The sequence below is a fragment of the Myotis davidii genome, unplaced genomic scaffold (genome assembly GCF_000327345.1).
Source record: "Myotis davidii unplaced genomic scaffold, ASM32734v1 scaffold674, whole genome shotgun sequence".
Lineage (NCBI taxonomy): Eukaryota > Metazoa > Chordata > Mammalia > Chiroptera > Vespertilionidae > Myotis > Myotis davidii.
Window position 1 is genome coordinate 1,391,425 of NW_006286674.1, and position 5,826 is coordinate 1,397,250.

Sequence of the window (5,826 nt, forward strand, 5' to 3'; positions counted from 1 at the left end):
AGCCGACGTGCCCATCAGCAGATGAATGGATTAAAAAACTTTGGTGCATCTACACAATGGAATACCACGCTGCTGTAAGAAAGAAGGAATTATTATCATCTGCAACAGCATGGATGGAACTGGAGAGTATCAAGCTAAGTGAAATAAGCCAGTCAGAGAAAGACAAGTATCATATGATCTCACTCATATGTGGAATCTAATGAACAAAATAAACTGATGAATAAAACAGATCCAGAGACATAGAAGTATGGAACAGAGTAATGATAGAAGGGGAAGGAGGGAGTGGGGGTGCTTGCTTGGGGAGATCAACCAAAGAACTTGTATGCACATATGCATAGCCATGGACACAGATAATAGTGTGGTGAAGGCCTGGGGTTGGGGATGTGGGCAGGCTAGAAGGGGTCAATGGGGGGGCGGGGGGAACATGTCTAATACTTTCAACAATAAAGATTTTTTAAAAAAATCATGACCATGAGCCTCAAGTAGGCATTTAGTGCTGTTGGTCATATTACATGCAATCATATAATATTTCCCTAGTTTCATTTGCTCTCCCATTCTCCTTGATATTTCACACCTCCTCTTTCTTGAACTTTCAACTGCTCTTCCCTTATATTCGTTCTGACTTTATGATCTTTCTTTCTATTTCATTGAGAAAATCAAGGCAATTGGAAGAGAACTTGCACAGATTTCTCCCACATCTACTCGCATCTGCATCATATGCTTTGTCATTCCTCGTGTTGCTATTGATGAACTGTCAGTGCTTTACAATCAATTCCTCCTCTTGTCCACTAGATCTCATTCTATTCTTTTTCACCTACTCAGAGACATTGCTCCAGCAATTTTCACTTTTGAAAAAACAAGTTCACTTCTCTTGGATCTTATCATCTACAATAATAAAAGCGTAACATGCAAATTGACCGAACAGCTGAACAGTGGAATGACCATCCAGATGTCCTTCCGGATGACCTTCTGGATGAAGCCTGGGCTGCGAGGGCTAAGGCAGCCAGGGCTACGAAGGCCTACTCTTGCACGAATTTCATACATAGGGCCTCTAGTTAGCATATAAACATCGTGTCCCCCCTCACCTAAAAGAACAACAAAACCCTCTGCTTAACCCTACTTCCCCTCCAGCTAATACTCTACCGGCTAATACCCTAATGCTCTGCACCCTTGCACATCAAATTTCAAGTTATCTATCACACTCCCCAATTCCATTCTCCTTTTTAAAAATTGAGATATTCACATATAAAATTCACTCTTTTAAAGTAAATCAGTGGTTTTAGAATACAGTTGACCCTTGATCAATGCAGGTTGGAACTGCACAGATCCATTCAAATGCTGATGCTGATTTAAATCTGGGCTATTCAAGGATCTACTGTATTCACAATGTTGTGCAACCATCACCACTGCCTAATTCCAGAATATTGTCATCATCCTAAAAAGAAATCCTATACCCATTAGCAGTTACTTTCTACTCTTTCCTCCCCTCTAGTTCCTGGCAACCAATAATCTACTTTTTATCTTTAAGGTTTTGCTTATTGTGGACATTTCAAATAAGTGGCATCATTTAGTATACAGCCTTTTATGTCTGGCTTTTTAAACTTGGGATGATATTTTCAAGGTTCATCCATGTTGTGGTGTTCATCAGTACTTCATTCCTTTTTGTGGTTGAATATTTCATTGTATAATGGATCAAGGGTCACCAAGACCATCCTCAGGTTTGATGATTTTGTGAGGACTCACAGGACTCAGCATATAGTCATACTCCAGGCTATGATTTATTACAAAGAAACAGAAAAGGCACATGGGGTAAAGTCTACAGGAAACCAGGTGCAAGTTTCCAAAGATCCTTTCTCCTAGCAACGAGTTGTGACATTTCTGAAATGTTGTCAACCAGGGGAGCTCATTAAAGGCCAACATCCAGAGTTTTTATTAGGGATTGATTACATGTGCATCCTTTACCTAATGTATACCCATATTCCAGACTCCTAGAAAGAAAGGAGGTGTTTAGCATAAACCAATTGTTTAGGCATAATGAGCCACCGTTGTAATTTACAAAATCCTAGGAACACTCCTGAAATCATGTTTTCAGATACCAGCCAAGGGCTAACCTTGTAAGTCTTACAGAAGATAATAGTCATATCTGGTATGTTAACTTTTCTGTACATGTGGATATACCATATTTTGTTTATGCATTTATCAGTTGATAGACATTTGGGTTGTTTTGATCTTTTGATGCTATGAATAATTCTGTGAACATTATGTACAAGTTTTTGTGTCAGCATGTTTTCAGTTCTCTTGTGTTATACACCTAAAAGTAGAATTGCCAGACTATTTTCCAAAGATGCTACACCATTTCACATTCTTACCCCCATATATGAGGTTTTCAATTGTTCCAAATTCTCAACAAAACTTACTATCTTTTTTGTTATAGCCTAATGGGTATGAAATGATATCTTGTGGTTTTAATTTTCATTCCTCTGATGACTAATGGTTTTGAACATCTTTTTGTGTGCATATGACTGATTGTATATCTTGTTTGGAGAATTGTCTATTCTTTGCCTGTTTTAAATTTGGGTTATTTGTCTTTACCAGTATATTTACTGAGTTCTAGAAATTCTTTTTTAAAAAAATATTTTTATTGATTTCAGAGAGGAAGGGAGAGATAGAAACATCAATGATGAGAGAGAATCACTGATTGGCTGCCTCCTGCACGCCCCCTACTGGGGATCGAGCCCACAACCTGGGTATGTGCCCTTAATGGAATCGAACCTAGATCCTTCAGTCCACAGGCCCACACTCTATCCACTGAGCCAAACTGGCTAGGGCTAGAAATTCTTTATATATTCTAGATACAATCTCATATTAAATAAATGATTTGCAAAAGTTTTCTCCCATTCTGTAGATTGCCTTTTAACTTTTTTGATGATATCCTTGAAAGCACAAAAAATTTTTTCTTAATTTTATTTTACTTTTTCCATCACCATTTATCCCTCTGTGTCTTCTTCCACCCCGCCTCCAAATCACCACACTGTTGTCTTTGTCCATAAGTTCTTAAAAAATTTAAATTTGTATGATTTCTATTTTATCTACTTTTTGTTAATTGTGCTTTTGATGTCATATCTAAGAAACCATTGCCTAATCCAAGGTCATGAAGATTTTTATCTGTGTATACTTACAAAGTTTTATACTTCTAGTTCTTACATTTAGATCATTGACTAAATTTTTGTATATAGTGTGAGCCTAGGGCCCTACTTCATTCCTTTACATTTAGATATCAGGTTGTCCCAGCACCATATTTTTTTAAGAGACTATTTTTTCCCCATTGGATTATCTAGATACCTGTAAAGGAAAGACACTCTCCTGTGTGTCTCTTCCACTCTTTTTTTTGGGGGGGTGTGTTTTATTAATCCTTACCCAAGGATATTTTTTCCATTGATTTTCAGACCAAGTGGAAGCAGCGGGGGTGCAGGGTGAGGGGGGGTGCAGGACATCAATGTTAAAGAGACATTGATTGGTTGCCTCCCACCCATGGCATGACTGGAGCCAGGGATCGAGCCTGCAACCTGGGTACATACCCTTGACCTGGAATCTAACCTGAGACCCTCCATCCTATAGGCTGGCACTCTAACCACTGAGCAACCCGGACAAGGCCCTTTTACTCTTTTTAAAAAGATATATTTTATTGATTTTTTACAGAAAGGAAGGGAGAGGGATAGAGAGTTACAAAACACCGATGAGAGAGAAACATCGATCAGCTGCCTCCTGCACACTCCCTACTGGGGATGTGCCCGCAACCAAGGTACATGCCCTTGACCGGAATTGAACCTAGGACCTTTCAGTCCGCAGGCCGATGCTCTATCCACTGAGCCAAACTGGTTAGGGCGGGCCCTTTCACTCTTAATACTCTACTCATAGAATACTTTAATCCTGACACTTCTGGTCACCAAATGTGTAGGGATTTTTCCTCACACCAAGCAATTCTGAAATTCTCCAGACACCAGCTAGGTGTCCTATAGATTTAACTAAATTCTGATAATATATACCTGGAGAAAGCATCAGATACCACAGGTTAAGGGCTCATTCCAGTAGGACTGCTCCCCATTCCCCACTTCAGATGCCAATCTGAAGTCCAAATTGTTACCTATGCTTCTGACCAACTGTATAACTTGGAGGTTCCCATGACTCGTACCTTATCCTATATAATCCTATATAATAAAAGCCTAATATACTAAGTGTCCAGTCAACCAGTTGGCTGTTCAGCCAATCAAAGCGTAATACGCTAATGATATGCTAAGGCCACTCAACTGCTTGCTATGACATGCACTAACCACCAGGGGGCAGTCGACCAGTCAACCAGTTGCTATGATGTGCACTGACCACCAGGGAGCAGATGCTCCAACCAGTAGGTTAGCTTGCTGCTGGGGTCCAGTCGATCAGGACTGAACAAGATGAGCCAGACATGCCCTGGAGCCCTCCCGTAGTCCTTCCCCGGCTGGCCAAACTCCCGCATCTCTCCCCAGCCCTGATTGCACACCGGTGGGGTCCCTTGGCCTGGCCTGTGCACTCTCGCAATCCAGGATCCCTAGGGAGATGTCGGAGAGCCGGTTTTGGCCCAACGCTACAGGCCAGGCCTAGGGACCCCACTGATGCACAAATTCGTGTACTGGGCCTCTAGTGTTCAATAAATTTGCTAGAGAAGCTCACAAAATTCAGGAATACATCTTACTTACTTGCATTACCATTTTATTATAAAGAATATTACTCAGAAATAGTAATGGAAGAGATGAATAGAGGCAGGTATGTGGGAAAGGGCACAGAGCTTCCATGCCCTCTCCGGGCAAACCACTCTCCCAATATCTTTACGTGTTCACCAACCTGAAGGCTCTTTGAACCCCATCCTTTATGGTTATTATGGAGGCATCATTACATAGGCACAAATGATTACATCATTAGTGATTAATTCAACCTCTGTGTACGGGTTTGTCATCTGTAAATAGAGATAGCTTTGTGTATTCTTTTCTTTTTTAAAAAAATATATTTTTATTGATTTCAGAAGGGAAGGGAGAGTGAGAGAGAGATAGAAACATCAGTGATGAGAGAGAATCATCGATCGGCTGCCTTCTGCACACCCCGCACTGGAGATAGAGCCCACAAACCAGGCATGTGCCCAGACTGGGAATCAAACTGTGACCTCCTGATTTGTGGGTCAACCACTGAGCACACTGGCTGGGCTATTCTGTTTCTTCTTCAGTCAGATTTGGTAGTGTGTGTCTTTCTGGGAATTGTCCACTTCATCTAGGTTATCTAATTTGTTGGTATTATATATTCCTCTTTAACATTAAAAAAATTTATAGACTACTTTTCAAACTTTCTGCTATTTTAGCTCTTTTCTACAGTTAGTTCAGATTTGAAATGTTTTTATTAAAAAATATATATATATTTTTATTGATTTCAGAAGGGAAGGGAGAGTGAGAGAGAGATAGAAACATCAGTGATGAGAGAGAATCATTAATTGGCTGCCTCCTGCACAACCCCTACTGGGGATCGAGCCCACAACTCAGGCATGTGCCCCTGACCGGTATCCAACCTGGGACCCTTCAGTCTGCAGTCCAACGCTCTGTCCACTGAGCCAAACCAGCTAGGGTTTAAATGTTTTAAAATTATGTAGTTGTTACATATGAAAGTGCACAATAGGAAACTAGCTTTTAAGAATCACCATTCTTTCTATTAATATTTTATATTTTGTCTTTTAGGATTGTATACTCATCAAACAGAAACTTAAAAAACTATGAAAAGGAAATTCTTAGGAAAAAGATAGGAAAG